Source organism: Rhipicephalus sanguineus, chromosome 2, assembly GCF_013339695.2.
Source record: "Rhipicephalus sanguineus isolate Rsan-2018 chromosome 2, BIME_Rsan_1.4, whole genome shotgun sequence".
NCBI lineage: Eukaryota > Metazoa > Arthropoda > Arachnida > Ixodida > Ixodidae > Rhipicephalus > Rhipicephalus sanguineus.
The window spans coordinates 79,465,268-79,486,633 of record NC_051177.1 but is presented as its reverse complement, the minus strand read 5'-3'; positions in this window follow the sequence as shown (position 1 = coordinate 79,486,633).

Below are 21,366 nucleotides of genomic sequence, written 5' to 3'. Positions count from 1 at the left end.
AAAACTAATATCTGCATAATGGCTCAAATTTCTGCATATTGGCTTTCTGCTTAACATCCAGTCTCTCACGGAAGTATATCACTCCTGTATACTATAGCATCACGACGAAAAAAGTAACAAGTAAATTTTTGGTAGTTATAAAATATGTAATACAGCAGTACTAATTAGAAAAAGCGTGATTATGTCCCGTTTCAAGTTGGCATCCAGTCTCTCACGGAAGTATATCACTCCTGTATACTATAGCATCACGACGAAAAAAGTAACAAGTAAATTTTTGGTAGTTATAAAATATGTAATACAGCAGTACTAATTAGAAAAAGCGTGATTATGTCCCGTTTCAAGTTGGCAGCGCTTATTTTCAACATGCGTGTAACGCTTCTCTGAGTTCTCGAAGTACTTGTTATGTGTGAGAGAATTGCCATTGAAAGCCACAAGAGAACCTGACGTGCGTGAAGGCTCTGCCCAGTATAAGGACGGATAGGAATACACCGATGCAATGTACCTTCAAAGACTACGGAGCCATGTGGACGGCTGGACGAAGCGACAGAATCAATTGGCCGAGTAATTTACGTCCGCACGAGCTCCCTGGCCATTGTGTCCGAGTTCAATCTCTCACTGACGTTCACTTGCACAGAAGTGTCGTATACGGTAGCTGTAACAAGATTCTTTGCACAGAAGAATTATCAAGATAAATATTCTCCGACATTCCTATTTTCAAGAAATATATTTGGCGCCGTGGATCTCAATGCGGTGCTCTAAAGACGCTGCGAAGCGCAATTGTGCAATAAATCTGTCCGCGAGCTCCTCCACTTGTCGCGAAAAGAATCGAATCAGAGCAACCTAATTGCAGTGATTTAATGAATGAATGGAAATTAGAGTTCGAAATTCTTCTTCCTCTCAAAGCGTCGTAGTTTCACCTCGGCAACATTTTCGTTATTGGTTTCGTTTGCCGAACTAATCGCGACGAGTAATAAAACTGTGCCTCGCTACGTTAAAATTCGTATGTTCTTGTTATCCATAAAGGCACCTAATTTTCTTATTGTAGAGTAAATTTGACATTCAGAAATTCCGCAGAATTCTTCATTTACAGCTTGGCAAGGGAAAAAATTGACATTCCCTTTACTCATTCTAAAAAGACAGGGCGTGCGAACACGGACACAAGAAAGAAGTCAGGACACCACAAACGCCGACTAACAACAGAAGAGACGCACAACGGCTGAAAACAAAAGAAGGCACGAAAACTTATCTGCGCATGCCCATGCAACAGGCGAACCTATCAATCCGGCACGCGTGGCGGTCTACGTGGAAGATAACTGTTAAGGCATTTGATTTCATCTTTATGCAAGCTAATCGACGGTTGGCTCACGCATGCGCTACCACTATTCTCGATATGCCATGCTTCAATCATCAGGCGCGTTTCTTCATTTCTATGACGGTACAACACTGCGCATTCATCGAATTTTGGCGTGCACTTACAATATCGTGCACAATCAAGTTACAAAAAATTACAAAGGTGGGCAGCTTCCGAAAATGATAGCTCGGGAGTACAATCTCGCATAGGTAAATACGCCGCCGCAAAAAAAAAATTGTTTGAACGCAACGTTAAGTGTGCAAGGCGAAGTCATGTTGACATAGCGTGTTCCGGCAAATACAAAGATGAGAAAACAATAGTGACTGATTCAGACCGTGACATCATATCCCGTTGTCATCATTTAGCTAAATTAAGGCGTTCGAAGAGGAAAAAAATTATGAATGAGCGAACAGTTTCAGGCAGAGTTCGCCGAGCTACGGCGATAAAACTTGCAGCATGTGAATTTTTTACATGACTGGCACCCCCACTTAGGCCTCTTCTATGTGCAAGTACTTCTTCCGAGGAATGCCCAAAAAACAGGTATGATGGCACATGACATGAACCCTGCTCTTCTGATCGCATGTTCAAGGGCGTACACGAAAAAGTAAAGGAAGGCAATGTCAAACGCTGTTTCTGGGCCCTAACAGACAGGTGAATATTCATGCAGGCTCTTCACGAACAGGACTGATATATGAAACTAACAACCAGGAGGCCTCAGAACAAGAGTGCCTAGCAACAACAAAAAGTTAAAGCGCATTCTAAGTGAAGGAGTCAGCAAAGCCCGGGATACTGCATTGTTAATAAAGTTACTGAAGACGACTCGAGCGCATTAAATCTAGAGGCCTTTGAATATTCCGACTTCGTTAAAACATAATGCGCTGCGTCTTCGGCGCAAGTAGTTCAATGAAGACTGTTACCGAGAATGTTAACTAGTTAGGAAAATTTGTTTAACGCTGTTTTTCGACCGAAGACGCTGGTTCGGTCGCGTTAGGTTCTGCAGCAAGAGGAGAAACGTCTGTCCGGCATGGGTGTGTCACAATAGTAGGACATAACTTATGAGGTGTAATTTCTGTTTCCAACATCGGCGGAAAGCAGGTTAACTTAAAGCAAAGCGCTCGGCGAAGCATCGAAGTAGGAAAGTGGCGTAAAACCACCTTCCTACTTACAACATCACGGCGCACTTGCAGATGCCACATCAAGACTGCTTACAGGACGGCGAAAATGTAGTGCACGTTAACCAAGGCACTACATATATTCTCATGCTTAGTACACCTGCTTAGCTCTGGTGCTTAGAACTGGCTGTAGACCATGCTTAGCACTAATGATATTGTGATGGAGGTTACTTGGCGATGCTTATATACAGTTAAGGTACAGTACCTCCCCTGTCCACGTTATAATCATTAGTTTCATAATAAAGCAAGAAATATCAGCGAAGGAACTTTCGGGCATGCACGTAAGTGTACGATATCTTACTTAAGAGGTAAAACATATAATTATACAAGTACATTCGCTTTTGCCTTTAGGCAGAAAAAGGCAACCGCCTCCGCAAATAAGGCAAAAATTATGAGATTCTCTAAAGCAGGCAAGTTTCTCTATCCTTAATTATTAGAAGTTGGATATTCCAAAATTAATTTAAAAAGTACTCGGCTACAAGATTTACCTTTACTATAATTTTGGCCTGTGGTTTAACCATTGTTACATTTTTATAATAATTGGCTGCAGTGTTCAACCTTCGCGGGAACAAAAATATTGATATCCCAAATTCACCCTAATAAAGAAAGCACAAAAACGGGAGATATGTTGAACAAAAAACAGACAATCTGAATATATACTGACGTTTGTGGGCCCTAGGCTAACGAAGAGTGTCTTACCGTTCGAAGGAAAGTTTAGCCAAAAATGAACTTGCAGAGAAGACGGAGCCGAATGATGAAACATGCCGACCGTCTTCTAGACATTCTAGGAAATCAACATTGATTGGCTGCCACCATACTATTACCTCTGACGAATGGAATTGAGCCATGCCAGTGATGCAACACACATGATGTCTGTCGCGAGGAGCTACGAGGGCCGTGATACCGGATTTGGGTTTCATCTTTTTCGCTTATTTGTTGCGCCAGTTACCTACTACTTTTTATTTCTGTTGCTGTAATATTTGCCGGCATGAGATGTCTTTTCCCATTCCTCCAGGTGTCATATCTCTGAGTTACCGCCCACTACCGGATGTCACCGCCTCCGCTACGGTTCATTTCCTGCTATTAGAAAGTGCTGCGGCGGGTTACTGTGCTGGCAAGTTGGGAAATGTTTCGAGACTGTCAGACATTGGTCATCAGTGCTTTAATCAAACCTAGAATGATATCAACCCTATGCAAATCAAACGAACTCCTGGGAACTACAGTTGGGCTGCAGGTTTTATTTGTCATGTTTGTAGAATGGTGCTTAGTTGCTGCTCCTTGATTCTAAACTGGCCAGCTGTGTAATTCTGTGCCTACTTGATATACATGAAATATGCTTTCGCTACAATGATTTAAAATTTATGTATTTGTCATGCTGTTCTCGGAATACGTAGCGGATATTATTTACTGAAAATTCACAATACCTTTATATAATACAATTACATTTTTAGGTCGCTTATATTTCTTCAGAGTAAAATGTACGTGTTTTTTTTTTTTCGTGCCTGCTCGAACAATGGAGCTCTCGCTCCAACCTCGTTCTGTTTACGAACCCGCTTACAGCGGGTAATAGGTTGTATTATGTATAGGGTCCTAGCGCTAGATCGCCATTTTGTTGGAGCGGTTCTGTCTCTTTGTTCTTCTTTTATTTATTTAGCCGTGCCTATTGCGCCATTGCGTTGCTGTATTTCATCTACGTTCACGTACAAGCACATTTGGCGTTTGTAGGCGCGTATTGTCTCACCGGCAGTGTTCACCGACGAATGCCCAGGAGGTTAAGTTAGTAGAGAAACATTTGAAGCAACTTAGTTTACCATTTTTTCTTTGACTGCGGAATGTTGTACATTTATCTAATGAGAGACATCGAGACGGAATCCTATGACATCGCTCTGGCTGGCGTGTTGTCACGGGCACAATCGCAAAGTGACAGCCTCATTCTAATTGAGATGAAATACAATAGAGTTCGTGTACCGTGCTTTGGGAGCATGTTAAAAACGATATGGTAAACCTTATTCAGAGACTTTTCACTGGTACGCTTTTCTTAGCCACTGTACAATCTTGACCCTTAAGATCTCCAACTATTTGTAACGACCCACGTATATAGTAGTCTAATAAGCACACCGTAAGAAACTAGACGGGGCATAATATGTCCTATAGGCGATGCGCAAAGCGCCGACCACGCCATCTGCCGCCATGACTCGGAAGCGCTCGCGGGGCCCGGCGAACAGTGTTTCAGCGAGCGTCTACGCGAGTGCACGGATGGGTTTTTCAACGTGATTTAACGACTCTCTGAGGCTTCAGCGATGTCGAAAAATGACTGCTGCGTTGCCGGCTGCTCAAACACATACAAAAACTCGCCAGGAACGCACTTCTACATGTTTCCGGTGCTATTTCATGAGCGAGAGCGACGGCGACGGTGGATTGCGGCTGTCCGACGCAAACAGTAAGCAATCGCGCTTTGTTTAGGCAGTGTTAGAACGATTACCATGTTTTTATTTCTCCATTTATGTCGGCACGTCTTCAGCGAACGCTACTACGTTTACATTTGGTCGCCTCGCCTGCATTGTAGACGCTACAATGCACGTGAGGTTGTTATCACTGATAAGACGCGATGCCTAGGCTCTCTTGAAAAACGAATGGCGCGAAGCGCTATGCCAGAGAATGTGGGGCAAGTGGCGGCTCCTTTACAAAAGCGCCATGGAATCACACGTGTGCTGCACAAAATGGGCTGCATTCTACCTAATGATGGCACTGGAATGCGATAACCGGTGCAGAATGTTCGCTGCGCGCTCGCCTCAACTGTATGCATATTGGCTGTAAAACATGGCACCTGTTCACACTGAAGGCTTTTGGCAGGACATTCAACCGATTCAACCTCCCTTTGAATGCCTCGTAACATGACTTCATGCTAATAAAAAGCGCACCATTGATGTATCCCACTAATACTCATTCGCTTTGCACAAGCTGTGTTATGAGTGGGGCCATAGGCGTGCTCACGGGGCGTGGGGGCCTACCTATTTGGCTAAGGGGGGGGGGGGGGGGGGCGGCGAAAAATCTGCCCCTTCTGCCCCATCTGTCTGTCTGGCGCGGCTAAGACTCCACTCCTACTGAAGGCGCACGCCAGAAAAAGCCTCATCCATCAGAGAAACTGACATTTTGTGCCAGAACTGTTTCAACCGGTTCAAACAGATCGCCGTAGAGTCTCTGGATGCATCTCATTCTGACGAAAATTTTGTTCCCGAACAAATTGCTGTCGAAGAGCTAAACGTATTCGTGAAGACAACAAAATATATTTTTTTCAGCGAAATTACAGGGTGTCGACGGACATGCACCGACGTTCTTCTCTGAAGACACGCAGCAAATACGTAGCCAAGCTGCTATGACAAGCTAGGTGACCACTAGCTCCGCAGTGACTCAGTCCCGCGCCACTAGCGCAAGCTGCCGAGATATTTTTTCGCAAGTTTATCGTGCTGGTTTCAAAGTTTTACCAACGCTGACCATTCGCGTGGCCGCACCCGTGAAATCCATGCGCCGGCGCAACAGCGCTCCCTCAAAATCTACTATATAAACACATGGCACGTAAACGAAGCTACTGTGTCAAGAAAAAACGTTGGTTCATGCGTCAACGCATGCAGGCATTAGTGATCGGGACGTTGTAAGGAAAGCGGTGTACTTACGATGAGCTCCACTTCGTTAGGAAGCTTATTGACGCTTGTCTGTGGCAAACACTTGGTGCGTATAGTGACATTGTCGTCCCACACAGCTGTTACATCGGACACATGTCCACTATTATAAAGCGCGGCTCCTTTGCGCACACTATCGCCGCAAAAGTAATTATCAGGGACGCGCACAAGCGGCAAATCGCACGCGCGCACTTCCGTCATGCTTGCAGTGAAAGGAGGCGTCCGCTACGCGACCCGCGTGCGGTTCCAACGGTCGCCGCTACGCGGCTTTCAGTGGCGCCCCTATAGGCGCTGCGCATCGCGGATAGCATCGCATAATAAAGATGGCGGCAGATTCGTGAACTTAACTCGCATGAAACCTGCCTTCTGTGTCCATTATTTTCTTCTGAAGCTTCCACAACTATGTATCATTTGCGGGCAGATTCCGATGCACACTCTTGCACTAATTGCACTTGGAGTTGCAGCAAATACAGTCCGTATCGTGAAGGAAAGAGCGCATCGAGTATTTCAACCTGACTCGAGAACGCTCGCACCTCACGAGTTGTTTGTTGCCTTATCTTCGTAGTACCTTAACGTGGTACAAACTTCACCGCAACGGACAGCACACGTGCCAGGCGTGGTGCCGTTTCTCTAACGTACCAAGAGACAGCTTCGATCATTAGGAAAGAGTGCCTCGTCGATAACGAAGAGAAGGCTTTAAGGATCTCTAACGTGAAGAAGCATAGAGGAGGGGAGACGCCGTCAGGGGATGCGAGACGACCTAATTCTGGAGACGTTCCAGCGCGCTCTCGGACACGGTGACGCCTAATCACTGCCCAAGTAAGGAAGTCACTGAGGCGAGCCAAAGTCGATTACTGGGTTAATCAGAGGAACCCGTCCGTCGAACCATGCACTCGATGCGCAGAGGTAGTATAGACGCAGTGAGCGAGACGGGATAGGTAATCATGTCGTCCGCAATGCATACTCTAGCGGCAAAGAGATTGGAACGGAGGAGAGACGACAGTAAGCTTGAAAGATGCGTTGCCATTGGAATGTGCAGACCGCTGAAGACGCGGTCTGCACATTCCAATGTTTGTATCCTCAACAATGTTTGTTGAGGACACACACAAACGCGAGGTAATGAACTACTGTGGCTAGTAAAGTATGAACGCACGAATTTTTTGTAGCGACTAATAAAACCGCTGATCAGAGACCGAAGTATTAGCCAACCGGAGACAGATAGGTAGAGTGAGGAAATAGATGAGCTGCAAAAGCCCGTAAGGTAAATCAGATGATCAATACCCTGCTTGGTAGCCAGCACTGGGCCTGGTGCCATGTCCTAACGAGGCAGCGGCGGTGGCGCTATTGAAGTTCCTCCAGTCAAGTGGCCTCGTTTAACGAAGCTGACACTCCCGCGTTACTGTGTCTGCGGGCGTGTGCATAACATACACGCATGCATGCATGCATATCCTTGTGCAGGTATGCGTGTGTGTGTCCGTGTGTGTCTTCTTTTTGACCAACGAGGTGGTGGTGGAAGAGCTTCATTGATTATACAGGGCAGCAAAGAAGGAAATAAGGGAAGGGGTAGAATTGAAAAGAGCGATTAAGTGCGCACCTTTTTCAGGACTCCAATAATTTTGGCTACACGCTCCACCTTGTCCACGAAGCTACTTTGCGCCTCGGTCGAAGAGGGCCACCCACGGCTCCCTGCTATAATGCTGCAACAGCTGAACAGAGTGGACAATTGGGCCAGGGAGTTCGGCAATATAAAAAAACTAGCATGTTTACAGACGTTGAGACTAGAACAAAATGAGAGAGGGGCACTTTGGACATACACTACCAATGATAAGCAGTGGTATACAACATATATAACAAGGGAAACTACCTGTCCGCTCAAGAATAGTCTGCTTGCTGAAACTTTTGCTACAGCAGTAATTCTTGTTCCGCTAGAGACAGTTAATTCAGGCTTATAAATCCTTTCGCGCTAGTTTCCTATAATATTTTGCAAAAACTGCACTTCTTCTTTGGCAGGACTAACAAAAAGATACGACTCATTAGGTCCACCTTTTGTCTCTCTTCCAAGAAAGTTTGTAGGGCATCTTTTCTCGCAAAGGAGTCGCCAGAAGCCATACCATAGATAATCGTGAAAGGAGTGATGTAATTTTCAAACAGATGGTCTGAGACTTTCGAAAAATTACAATAAGACATCGAATGAAAGGATATTGTCTGTGAATGAGCGACAAGAAAGCGTAAGCTGATCTGGGGTTGGCTAACCTAAAGTGAGTGTTAGTAGAGCATCAATAGCACAGACAAAATAATAAAATTAACAGAACATTGAAGAGTATAGGAACACTATCCGCACTAACATATTCTACAAATTAGCAGTGTCTCATTATCTTCTTGTACAAGGCTTGACTGTTTTGGCAGCCTGTTTCAGCATTGCGAAGCGGTCAACTCCGGCTTGAGAGAATCCGAAACGTATAATTTCCTTTGCCGATTTTTATAAATGCGAAATGTAACCCACGTACTTACACTCATGAATGTTTGAAATTCCGTGCTTTTTCAAGACACATTTCCCCCCTCTATATATGGCCGATTATTTCGAATTAGCTAACCTGAAAGAGGGTTTGACACCTCTGCCCCCAGCATATGGGCTTTTTGCCACTCTTTATGCGTTGCCAACATTGAGCACCTCATTATACACTGCTTTGTTTTTAATATTGATCAGAAGAACAATAGTAGTACTCTACATCCTGATCTGGAACATTTACAAAAGGTCATACTCGAGAACACCCTGATCATCATATCAAATCAGCCCACTTTGGATTTGCTGACGCGTGATTTATTGTGTGCCTACCTCGCCTACTATTTTCCATGTCCTCTCGAGTGCGACCTTGGATCCTCACTTTAATGAATAGGGGAATTGATCAATATATATTTGAACATCGCGTATTCCCACTTACTTGAGGACAACAGGATCTTCCCAATGAAATTAGAAAACAAACGAGAACAGGTGATTACGAAGGCGCAAGTCAAAACGTAGATTAGAGAAAGAGCACGACAGGGGGGTACAGGACGAATCGGTAATAGTACTAGGGCGTACGTCGGCGCTAATTAGAGTGCACACCGTAATTGTAGCTGCGATTTCGCCTGCTTTTATAATGAGGAACGTGACCGTCGGCGCTGACGGCAGTCCGCTGAGGGTAGCACAGCGTCAACGGCCTGGTAACGTGAAGCCAATCGAATACCTGGTCATTTAGTGCGTTCTCGACGGGTCGTTATTCACGTCCGGGCTCCCACTGAGTGCGGAAAGATTCGTACAACGCTCTTTTTTTCGTTCTATCACGCAAGAGGTTGAGCAAGGAAATGTTGCTCCTTTGGGTATAGTTGTAAGGATATCGGAAGTTGCATTTGCCATGATTCAGTTAGAGCGTAGCCTTGAATAACTGCCGGCACAGAGATTTTAAAATTAGGCTCAGCGTTTTTCATTAGGTTAGTAGCAGCCAAAACAAAAAAATGTTAATGGTGAAGCGTTATAATTAAAAATTCAGCTTTAACCGGGAACTCCTAAACCAGCGAAATACTCGTGCCTTGATGTACAACACTGCAGCCACTAAATCAAGATACTGGGTAATGCTTCTGTTTTCAACGAAATGTCCTAAGCTAAGGAGATCAGATATTGCTGCGTCCGCAGTAAGTTACAAAATTCTTACAGATTAGGCATTGCGCTCAGAGACAGAATGCATAGCGGCGCTGTCTTATTTCTTCTCAGAGCCTTAGCAGGGATCTTAGGTGTAGGACTCCGGCACACCCACATTTCTATAAGCCTTTTTTCTTAGCAAGCTATAACGTTCACTATTTCACGGTAACTAATTTTACCGTCCCTTGTGTTACTTCACGAAGTAATTCGTTTTCTCTTTTGTACCATGCGCGGTTAGCTTCGGTGTAATGGACACCGCGAGTATACGTTGCGAAGCGAGTCTCTTTCGACTGACATGGCAGTTGCCGTCGTTGGTGCTGGTTACCGTACACTTTCGCACTATATGCACTTCCTGCAGTAGGGAAAACGAAAAGGGAGTTGGCGCAGCCGCAGTTAATAAGGTTTTTCTCGAGAAAAGCCGTCCTTTCTAGCTCGAAACAGCGCCGCGGTGAGTTATTTTTGCACCGCATCTTCCACAGCCTTGAGGCCTAGCCACTCGAGCTCTGCACGCAACATACCATCCGGTGCATTCGTTTGCCGCCATACCAACAGCGAGAAAACCCGTTCCCACGCAGTTGCAGCTCCCCGGAGACGTTTTAATCTTGAACCTGGCGTCTCCTTTTTGACTCTCAGTCCTTGCGCTCACCAACGGTGTGCGTTCAACACACGTGCAGCGCACGGTTAAGGACGCGTTGCAGCAGCACGCAGCCCGGTACCATGTTACGCCATTCGTTTATCATACCGGGCTTGGAGACTTCAGCCCCCTGGGTTTCGAGAAAAATGAGCACGCACTCTGGAAATGGTAGGCACGTAGCTCCTGATTTAATTCTAGAGGTAATCTTCGTTCGCGGAGCTTTGACTTTAGCAACGAACAGTACTATGAAGCTAAAATTAGCGTGCACTTAATTACACTGTTTACCATGACGATGTCATAGAGAAACCGACCATGGCAAGCACAGTACCTCTTTATTGCTTACAAAACGTTTGAGGACGCTTGAGCTTCGTCTTCGATTCGCCTTCTCATCCCGTATCGTATTCTCTGCTTGAATAGCGGCGTCTTATAGTAACAAACGTAGAACACAGGCTTTGCTTCCTGAACATATGTGTACCTCGCTGAAGTCGAAAAAATGGGTGCAGGGATCTATCGAAAAGTTTTCGCACAAAAGGTTTTTGACACTCTCTGCTGTCGAAAAAAAGAAGTTGAAAATATTGTTGCACGTTGGGGAAACAATTGCTGTAACGTGTCTAAGCTATAACCTACCATCACTTGAGACACTGAAGGGCATTTTGTGCAAAAACAAAACAGGGACAAGAAAGAAAGAACAAAACACGAGACCAGCGCAGCTGTGTCGCGTGTTTTGTTCTTTCTTGCACAAAACGTTCTTCACAATGGATTATCAACTCGCCCAACACTCTGTTCTTCTATGTTGTATTTCAGACACAAGCAACATAGTTCCATGGCCATCCGGTTCATGGTTGACTCATAACATAACGAGAACATTGTTATTTGTTGTATATTGCAACGAAAGTTCAAAGTCAAATACAAAGAAGAAAAGAACTCCTACAGCGCCAATGTGCCACAGAAACTGGGCAAGTCCCACTAATCACAACACTGATCCACTAAAAACTAACAAGGCAACACACGGGCGGCAAACACCGACTAAGATTTCTGTACAGGCGCAACCAATAATTGGCGGAGACTTAAACGAACCGTCGGGATTAAACCAGTGATAAACACCGAGGCCGCTCGTTTCAGCTTCTCTTGTTAACCATCTGTAGAGCGCTTTGGGTGGTGACTGAGCGCGAGACGGCTCACGATGACGATAATTTTCTATCTACGACACACGGCAAACCTCGACCACGACAGCTCTGCTGTAAGAACAAAAATTGTAGCTTTGATATTTCTTGACCAACTTAAAAACAAGTAATGACATCTTTTTTTTTCTTGTCTGATTCACATGTTCTCGAGCTTTCTACAAACGTCATTGCTCGAAAGCATCAAGAGAGCTGCGCATATTATTGGCACATGCGCAATTGCAAATGTTGAGAAAAAAAAATGCGTTCCACGAGAAAAATTTATGCTCTAAAATTCCCGGCCAAGAAAAGGGCGTACTGAACATTCCGACGCTCTTGAGGTGCATCCTCACATATTCTCGTATAAAGGCTAAGCGGCTTGTCTCACACGCAAAAGACAGTCCTCCAGACCCACAGAACAATAAAATCGCAATATTCTGTTGCATCTGGACTATTGAAAACATTCTCCTCAACATTCACGATAAACTTGTAAACTTCACGCTGTAATAGCAGCGAAGTGTTCATAAGAAGCAACAACGAAATATAAATGAAACTAAGAGCTATCCGGACCATGCAGGGTATGGCGGGAAAAAGGAATATGTATGTACATCCAACCAATCTTTTCAGCATCGTTCGAGGTGGCGCCGCTGCAACCAACTTCGCCGATCCAAATTGAAAATGGAAATATGAAGACTTCCCTCTTCTGTATCGAACAGCAGCAGCGCGCTTGGTGCTTTTACATATTTATGGAAGTTGGTAGAGTCAGGTCCCGAAAAAAAGAAAACATCGGGTCCTTTTCTCGTCAAGTTGCGCTTATTATTCTGGTACGCACTTCCGAGTATGCCGGTGCGAGCACACTCAGCATCACGCCGAACAAGGCGGCATCGCTTTTCCTTCTGTTTACCACTCTTACTCTAGCTTGCGGCAGGTCTAGTTTGGTGAGATGAAGTGCAGCCAAAAGACGAATAGTATACTTTGAAAAAAGAAAAGGAACAGAAACTTTAGAAACCCGAATACAACTTAGATGAACGACATAAGAAAAACTAAACCGTAATAATGTGTGCAGAAAAATATGAGCAAGCTGTTAAAAAAAAAATGGGCCCGGATTCTAATTGGCATGCGTTCGCGTCTCCAGTTTTCTCGTTTCCTCAAAGCAGCTATGGAGTCCTCACGAGCAGGAGAGCGGATGACTATGAAGACGTGTTCAGAGTCCGAACAAGGGCTTTGCTATTTGAAGGACTAGGTTAGGGAAACAAAAAGGGATCTCAAAGGCGTCGGTGAGCGCGACGTCGGCAACAAAAGTCAACTGCCAGTTGGACATCTTGGTAAAAGTTCATGATGAAACAAGCGCAATATGTACGACGACAATATGTACGCCGTACAAAATCTTGACTTACACATTATCGACTGCTCCTTTTGAATTCTTTCGCCCTGCAGCTGCAATGTTTATAAATGAAACCCTTGTCAATAAAAGCAAGTAACCTCCCGTGCGATGTCTTAGACTGTGTAACTCAGCAATGAAAGGAAAAAAAAGCACAGTCTTGTAAATGACCCTAATAATAAATTAAGCGAGCAAAGCTATTGTTTTATACGCAGCTCTGAAATGTACGCCTAATTTGTGAAAGGCATTTTCTGAAAATGTTTTAAACTTTGCAACAGTGTCGCGCAAGATGTAACTCCTTGTAATAGTACTGCAACATGGCTTCGTGCTGTTGATCACATTTACAGATACGTAAACTTTGTGCTTCAGGTCCTGTTAAACTTACAGGCGTTTGTAACTTTTTGATAAAAATTCTAGATGATAAATCAAAATGATCAAAATTTAAGTAAAAATTTAATTTGCCTTTGCCTCTCGAACGTTCGAAGCCGCATATGTCATTCAAGTGGGGACGTCAGAAAAATATTTACGTGTTCTGCATGTATTTGAACAAGAGTTGTCCTCTACCGCAAACTGTTTTCTTTTGTACATGCGTATTAACCGACTGTACAAAACCTTGGCTGAGGAGTCTTACACACAATGACGGTGCAAGAAATTTGTGGCAGTCAGGAATTCTAATGTCAAACTGTCAAACTCTCATGCTGTCTTTTTCTCATAATGGTGTGCCGCATGGTATACTGTCACGCTGCCATACTCATATAAACTCACACTGGCTTACTGTCAGAATGAGAAAAGCAAACTTGCAGTTCGTGTTGCGCAATTTGGTATGTCTTCTCAACGCAAGAAGGCACAGAGTCGCGGACTTTCTTTTAAATGCTACACTATAAGAACAAAAAGAAAATAGTCTTTTGACACCTTTTCTCTGTCCCGACTTGCCAAATATATGACTCTCTTTAAAGACATACGTAAACTCTCTTTGGAGATTATATACTCCCTTCGTAAAGTCATATGACCCAAAGGAGAGTTAATGTGTCTTGAAAGAAAGTCATATACATGGAAAATCAGGACTCACCGAAGATAGTAGCACATAGGTTTCTTTTTTTCTTACAGTACATATTTGGTTTGGGGCCCCCCCCCACCATGAAATGTTCGACGCCTTTTTTCTGTGTGTGTAGAATGACCTGAAGACAAATAGGCGAAACACATGTACCGAAGCACGCGCTCAGCCTGGAACAAAATTGCAGTCAATTACCGTCGGTTCTTCCATTATAAATGCCGAAAGGCCAATACCACCGACTCGTGTATTTAGCGCTATATGGTATGCGCAGTTTTCTTTTTTTCCTACAAGAAAAAACGATTATCTGGAGATCGCCTTTCTTAAGCCTAAGTCATGTTTATTTTGGAGTTATTTTTGTTTTCGCCTGCGCAAGTCCACCTGTGTCGTAACTTTCCAGAGAACGGCTAATATCGCAACTTCTTGAAGCTTGAGTGAATGACAAACAAGGACTGAGTGCTTTTCCTTGTTTGGCTGGGAGTTCTGGTGAAAAGATCTGATGATGAAACCGACCGGCTACTAGCTGGTGTTCTCTATTTCTCGAAAGAAAAGACAGCAGCAGACGTTTCTGCATAAAAGACACACAAGACTCAGGATGTTCTTCATGCAAACTCAATGCACCAGCGCCTCTCCAAATTCTGTCCTCTGATTGTGCTTCAGTGCTTCTTGGCGGCAGCCTTTCAGCATAGCCTGCCAAGGATGCCTTTTGACTGCTTGTTTGGTGAATCGCCATTAACATCGGCGACATCAGGGCTAAACGTACGGAGTTTGGAATAACGTTGAGAATACTGCAAGACCACAGTTCATTGTAATTATTGGATATGTATACACAAGCAGAAAGTTACAGAGCGAATCAGGAGGAGGCAGGCAGCCACCAGCCACCTATAGGGGCGTAACGCCTGCTACTCTTACGGAAGGAGCGAATAGACAGAGGAAATCAAGAGAGCAGGAAAGAAACAGGAAAGTAAAAAAAAAGACTAAGATACAGACAGCAAAAAAAGTTTACCCATTGCGAAAGGAAGCACAACTATTTTCAACTGTGCAAAGCGATAATAGCAGTATATCCTTTAGTGCACGCAATAAAAGACATTCGCCTTCTGGCATATAATTTAGGATTACGTAGCGATGAGGTCAAAAAATCGCACGCTACGCAGATTACTCAAGGCCGACGAGCGAGAGAAAAGCCTATAGAATGCGTTGTTGGCGTCAGCGCAAGCAAAAATAACCTTTAGGCATTTATACAACTTGCGAAAGAATGTACTACGTGTGAGAGGCCTTTTTATGTTGGGCTATTTGATCCACGACAAAGCCCGCTACTCCGCCAGCGCGAAAGGATTCAGTGGTTTTTTTTTTTTCTTGTGATAATCTTTGCGTCGTGTTGCCTGCATGACAGGGTTGCTTGCACTGCCAGCCGAGTTTTGCCACCTCCATCATTTTTTGACCTCACTGGCTGTTTGCTTCACAGACTTGTAGCGTTCTGTTATTTAAATCGCCTGGTATGTTTCTAAATTAAGCTAATTTGCCGCCTTAACTCTACATCTTTCTGCCGCTTATCGCTACCTTATTGGTATGCTATCGCAATACTTCGATTGCATAATTGGAGTTTGTTACTATCTGCCACTGTGTAATTTGTCGTGCTAACGAAGTGCGCTGCTGCCATGAAAGATACGCCCCTATGCTCGAGGCAACCATGAAGCGCTCTTATATAATATTATTAATTTGTGAGGTTCTACTTTCCAAAATCACGATGCGGTGATGATGAACGCCGTAGTGGAGGGCTCCGGAAAATTAGTTGGTCTGGTGTTGTTTAACGTGCACTGACATCGCTGAGTACATGGACCTATCGCATTTTCCACCTGTATAACCAGCATCTTGCAACTATATCCACGGTTATTCAGTTGAATGTAGCCGCAGGCGGGCCATACCTTAGCTTGTAATGTGTGTTTGCTAAAAGGAATGAACCGACGAAATGCTTCCAACATTTCAATAAACGATGAACGAAACAAACTGTCGTTGCCTTTGCCAATAATACCAACCATTCTGCAGGAAATGCGTTTTGCTTGGCGTCCCACAACGCCAAACGCTCTTCTCAGTGTGCTGAGCCAGGCCTCTACAACATCAGCATTCTAACGCAGGTGCAATAAACGATCTTCTTTCAATTTGTAGCTTAACTTCCTTGTGTTTGTATTATGTGGGCAATTTCAGTATTTCGTGTTAATGCTATAGCATATTTTATCCAATATTTTGTTTATATACCTTATCTTTTCTCACCTATTCGGTATGCGCCATTATCCACTTACCGCTTCTTGGCTGATCGTACAGAATTAGTCCGCGCCATTGAGATACCTAAGATACGTCGTTTTCGAATGCACGTTTCTTACTTCTACGGCTGCACCCATTACCACAATTTTTGCTCAGGTAGCGTAACATGAAATTTTTTCATGGCCCAGTTGGTTCTTGCTGTATAACATAATTTCCGCTTTGTTTCCTACGCTTTTGCATCATTTTAGCGGCAATTATGTTGTAAAGCTCAACATGTTCCTTCGCGATTGTGACATAGCTGCTTAGACATCTCAGAATGCGGATTCTCTTGGTTACGCGCTTGCAGTGCAACGCGGCTTGTTACCGAAAGTAGTGCGTTAACGTAAAAGCTGCATGAGAAATTTACTTGCGGGTTTCGTGGTGGATAAACATAGATATTAATCTCCTGCGGCACCGTATACGTGGCTTACTGAAATCTTAGGTGTACGCAGCTTTTTGTTCTCTTGATTATTTATTCATTTGCTGAGATTTAGCGTATATTGCCGGTTTAATATGCAGCCACGGAACCGCCCAGCCTAGAAACAATGTGGGTGGTGCCAGGCTCTGTAAGCTACGAGGGCAATGGGGCCGATGCCGTGCGGAGACTGATGCCGTGCGGAGAACTTAGCCCATAGGCGTCGACGGAATTTTTTAAGCACGTCACTTATTCAGCCGCGTGTTGCAAAGAAAAGGTGGCGGAAGGTTTCGCCGCACGGTGTGGCGTGATATCGTGAGAGAACTGCCGAAAGTCTGAAACGTAAGCTGCCGTAAGGCGGGGTTCAAAACTTCGCTTGCAGCTTGTTCAGGCTGAGTACGTTTACCGAAGTGCCTTCGAGCACGTCACATAATATATTATTCCTCCACCCCACTTGTGGACGATGTGGGGAGTCAAGCGAAGTCTCAGCACATCTGCGAGACAGGCCACATAATTATAATATTAGCGGCTACATGTCAGCGAAATGCAAGGATACCCTTGTACTTATACTTCGGTGCACGTTAAAGAACCCCAGAAGGTCGAATTCAGTGCCGAGTCCCCGGATAAACCTTCAGCGTGCCTCATACAGATGCTTACAGAAAAAGTACTTGCAAAACCTACAGCGTGCTTCATAACAAAATCATGATTCTGGGGCACGAAGCGTCAGCAATTATTATCAGAAGATTAGCAGCATAGCACAGTCAGGGCCACTGAAGTGTCCCAAAGCAGATTGCTTTGGTCATAAGATGAGAGTGTCGTGAAATTTCAACCGTATAATTGTCCCGGCATAAGACTGCTGACTGCTGCTGAACAGTCTGAAAATGGTCCCTGCTCTCTAAAGGAAAGAGCTGGGAGTGCAGTAACTCCCTCTCTCAGGTGAAGGCGCCACAACTACACTTCACTGGGAAATAGGAATGGGGAGGGGGGGTTCTTGTTATTGGGCTAGTTCGTCGTCAAGCTTAAGGGAGAGTGCCATTAGCATGATTGCGTCGGACGGAGATGTTTTCTGGAAAGAGAAGATACGCAGTTTTCTCATTGTAATCCCGCAATTCTTGTTAAAAAGATATTTTCTTTACAATTCAGCAAGGCAACATATTTAAAGTCTTTAGGCGCTTCAGGCAGTGAAAACCTATGGTATAGTAATCTTTGATCGGACCTCTTAAAACAAAGACGTTCCGGAAATAACTCACGCGTGTGTGTTGCCTTAGTAATTGCATCTCTACGCCTGTCTGCTCTTTTTGTCGTACGGGTGTTGTTTTGATGCGTGCATTTCACTCAGTGCTTCAACTTTAAGAGCGGCACTGTTTTCTCTTTTTTTTCTGACACATTGCATTCGACTCACAAGAATCCGCTTCAAATTGAAATGCAATTGTCATCTTTAATGAGCCATAAAAGCGCCCACTGCAGTAATCGTGGCTCACTTCACGTCGCTGTACTAAATAAACCAACTCCAGAAATTCCATGACACTTAATAACACTATCATTTAACGAAACAGAAAGTGCGCGAAAAAGCTTAAAGCAAGACCGTGAACGAATGGTGACGTTTTTTTACGACGCTCAGCGACCTCAAAAGAAGAGATGACGAGACGTCTCTTGGAAAGCTGACCCCATAACCAGAAAGTTTCAAACGTTCTTGCGCGCAGAAAGAGGGAGAGAGAGAAGGAACCGATGAATGTAGACGTGGTCTCGTCAGCGGTCGGATGTCCTTTCTGGCTCTCGTTTCGGACTTGGGGCCAAAAACCACGCCAGGCCGCTAAATGCCATCTTGCCCTTCGCTGACGAATGAAGATTGAAGCGAGTGATTTCCTGCCACCACGATGCTGCAAGTTTTGTATGTACACCGCAAACTGCCATTCCCGTCAGGCTGCCGTCGTCTCGGGTGTTACGCTTGTTCCCTCCGCAAGTCATCTCTTATCTTCACTCTACTTGCTTCTTATTTTTTCACTCGGGTTGATCGGCCCTTCCGTTTGGCAAATGACGTCTAGCTTTGCGCTTACTTGCTGCTGCGGTCTCTCTTTCGCTTCTTTTCTGTCTTTCCGCCCACCACGGAACATACTTCCGTCACCCTTTGGCAATGGCCCGTGTCCGGCCAATTCAAGGCCCGGGTATCACAGAGAAGCGACATCAAGCAGCCGCAAAACATTGGAGTGGGCGAAATTTTATTTGCTTTATCTCTGCTGCTTTACGTGCTGGCTTTCATCTCTGCATTTAAACAACGTCGGTTCTCCTCTTTTCTCTGCGGTTTGCAAAGAACATTATGCTGAATTCTCTTCAGGAAATGCCATTTCCTTAGTTTAATAGACATACTCTGAAGGGAACACTTGCACAGTCGTTTTGGTTGGCACACGTCTCTGCTCATTTAGGCGCGCTATTATTATAGCGTCGTTTAGCATTCCTTAAGATCCTTTTTTTTTTCTTTGTATAAATGGTGCTTTATACGCACACACCTTTCACATTTGAAAGCGGCTGCTCAGTTGAAATACATTTATAATAACTTCTGGGGTTTAATAACTTCTAGAGTTTAAAAAGGACGGTAGGAATACGAGGCACCCCATAGTGAGCGACCCCAGAAATTTTGACCACATAGGGTTCCTTAACGTGCACTGATATCGCACAGTATGCGGGCCTCTAGCATTTCACCTTTACGTGGTAATACAATAACCTGCAAACGGCTTTCATTGTAACCTTGGTTTTTTTTTTTTCGCGCGTTTGCCTTTTAACCCGTCGGCTCTTACTTCAGCTAGTAATGTAGTCCTATGTAAATAAAGATCATTAAAAAAAATAAAATACTCAACAAAAAAAGTTGATTGAATGGATCACAATATGGCGCCTTGATAAACGTTAAGACATGGCAGAATTTGTTACTTCGACAGCGTAGGCAAACTGTGCTTCGTTCACTGACTACCTCAGAAACCTAATACACAAAATATAGAGACTATAGAAGTTTTAGCCACTTTACCTCATTGCGACGCAAATAAAATGTATCGATCGAAAGTGTAGTCATAAATCATTCATCGCAATATCTGTAATATATCGTAGGGATGCTGCTGAAGATGTGGTAAGCATCAGTAATACATTATCACTGATCAGAAAGGCTCTTGTTGGGACAACGAACTATATTTTATACCACTGAAGTGTTTTAAGGTTTCTTAAACCATTACAATTCTCAGTTGACTCGAGTAAGACTACCTATTACACGAAGATTATGCATGCACACTGCTGGTATACTCGTGCTAACCGCAAACTTCAGTATTGTTAAATGCAGTTATCGGCGCTAATTACGAAGTAACATTTCACGTACGGCGTGAGCAAACACGTTGTCCAACGCTCTCGCCAATTCTCTCACAAGCTACCATGCACTTTGCCATCCTTTGAACTCGCTCCATCATCTTCCATCAGCAAACCAAACAAAAACAAACATGCTCAGTGCTTGTCATTAATCATTCCTCAGAGTTCCGCGTCGTTAAATGTTGGTTTGAGTAGATGTTGCAGCAGCGCAGAATGGACGGTCCAGTGAACGCCCAGTAAACATCGAACATCAATTATGGAATCATGGGCTCAGAGTGCCTAGCGGAAAGCGTCTGCTCAGTTTTCTGTAAACGTGATAAATAGTCCACCTCTGTTGTGCAGAAGTGAAATAGAAAGCAATTTGATGAAATACTTAATCATTCGTTAAAATATGTTGTAAATGTGCATGTATTGATTACTCGTTTTGACAAACTAAATGCAGTTGTCCTTACAGTTCCGTTTCTGCGACTTAAGTGGGTATGGTATGGCTAAGTAGTGATTGTAAGAGTTGGGATCCAATAATTATTTTGGCCGCAAAGCACACTGACCTCTAGCATCTTCGCCTCCATCGAGATGTGACCGTCGCGGCCGGGATCGAGCCCGCGACTTTCGGGGTAAGCAGCCGAGCACCGTAACCACTGTACTACCGAGGCGTACAAAGACCCCGTTAGGAGTATAGCATGAGGGGTTGGTACATGGTAAATGCAAAAGTGTGTTCAACACACCTTCAAGAAGACAGATTGTTACCATTTAAGATTTCCTGACAACAATTTCTCTGTCTTTTTGAAACAATGTTATTTACGCAGTGATTGACGGTAGATGTGTGCTTGCAATTTTTGTTGTGTATTATAATGTAATTATGTTGTCCTCGTTTGTGTGACGTAGAACCGGAAATTTTAAAAAGAAGAGAAAGAAGTTGTTACATCCTGAACAGATCTTGATGAAACGGAGATGGTCGCGACTTGATGAGGAAGGGAAATACAGTCTTTATATGTTAGGTGCTATGTAGACCTAGCTGATGCATGTTGTTTTAAGTGAGTATGAACAAACGATTTCAAAGTAGCGGTTGACTGTCCCAAAGGGGTTTTCAAAGGTACACGGATACCTTCTTCGATTTCCGCATAAAATTGATGTTTTCCACTAGTTTCTGCTGGATGTAGTACAAACCTGCGATACATTAGCGGTGCAGGTGGG